We start from the raw sequence: 1,539 nt of genomic DNA on the forward strand, positions 1-1,539 counted from the left end.
TTTTCAACAGTGTTGAGAAAACTGAATATCCACATGCAAAAGAATTAAATTGGACCCTTACTTCATGCTATATACAAAAACTAACAAAATGGATCAAACACCTAAACCTAAGAGATAAAACTAAGAAACTCTTAGACAAAAACATAGGAGAAAAGCTTCATGACACTGGGCTTGGCAATGATTTCTTAGATATGATACCAAAAGCACAGGCAACAAAAGTAAAAACAGATAAATTGGACTACATAAAAGTTAAAAACTTCTGCACATCAAAGGACACAACAGAGTGAAAAGACAACACACAGAATGAGAGGAAATATTTGCAAATCATACATATGACAAGGGCTTAATATCCAGAATATATAAAGAACTTAATAACAACAAAAAAACAAACAACCCAATTAAAAATGGGCAAAGGACGTGAATAGATATTTCTTCAAATAAGATATACAAGTGGCCAAAAAGCACATGAAAAGATGCTCAACATAACTGCTCATTAGGGAAATGTATATCAAAACCACAATTGGGCACTACCTAAATGAACAATTTCATCACTCGAAAGTTCTACCTTCCACTAGAACACACTGCAGTCAAGTTATTTGCCACTTTATAACATGGATCACCTTTCCTCCAGTTTCCAATAGCATGTTCCTCGTTTCCTTCTAAGACCTTGGGAAAACTGCCCTTAATGTCCATATTTCTAACATGCACCTCAAAGCTCTTCCAGCCTCTACCCGTTACCCAGTTCCAAACGCACTTCCACACTTGCAGGTGTTCATTACAGCAGCATGCCACTTCTCGGTACCAAAATCTGTCTTAGTCTACTCAAGCTGCCATAACAAAATACCATAGACTGGGTGGCTTAAATAAAAAAAATTTATTTTCTCACAGTTTTAGAGGCTACGAAGTCCAAGATCAAGGTGCCAGCTGACATAGTTGCTGGTGAACGCCGTCTTCCTGTCTTGTGGACAGACTACTTCTTCCTGTTTTCTCACATGGCCCTTGCTCGGTGTGTGCACACAGGGAGAGAAAGAGACCTCTCTGTCTTCCTCTTGTTAAAAGGCCACCAATTCTACTGAATTAGGATCCCACCTTTATGACCTTACTTAACCTTAATTACCCCCCAAAAGCCCTATCTCCAAACAAAGTCATATTAGCGGTTAAGGCTTCAACATATGGATTTGGGAGGGGGACACAATCCAGTCCATAGCAGATGACAAATTTTATATTATGTATATTTTAACACATGTTTTTTAGAAAAGTAGAAATACAGAATGTAAGCAGACACAACAATAGAAGGAAAAACAAGACAAAAACATCACAGTTAGACAAACAAACATCCAATACAATGGGGTCCACACGATGGAATATTACTCAGCTATATAAAGAAATGAGCCATCAAGCCACAAAAAGACATGAAGGAACCTTAAATGCATATTGTGAAAGGAGTTGATCTAAAAAAGCTATATACCATATGATTCAAATTATACAGTATTCTAGAAAAGGCAAAACTATAAAGACAGTAAAAAAAAAAAAAAAAAA

The 1,539-nt window shown here is 36.5% G+C and overlaps 1 protein-coding gene across 1 annotated transcript in view; it reads right to left on the reverse strand.

Moving 5' to 3' along the window:
• NDUFA9 (NADH dehydrogenase (ubiquinone) 1 alpha subcomplex, 9, 39kDa) overlaps window positions 1–1,539 on the reverse strand; it is a gene marked incomplete at its 3' end in the record, with an annotated part of 16,370 nt that overhangs the window by 13,266 nt on the left and 1,565 nt on the right. The gene's annotated exons all lie outside the window — the stretch shown is intronic.

Source organism: Propithecus coquereli, unplaced genomic scaffold, assembly GCF_000956105.1.
Source record: "Propithecus coquereli isolate 6110/MARCELLA unplaced genomic scaffold, Pcoq_1.0 Scaffold124, whole genome shotgun sequence".
In the NCBI taxonomy this organism is placed as follows: domain Eukaryota; kingdom Metazoa; phylum Chordata; class Mammalia; order Primates; family Indriidae; genus Propithecus; species Propithecus coquereli.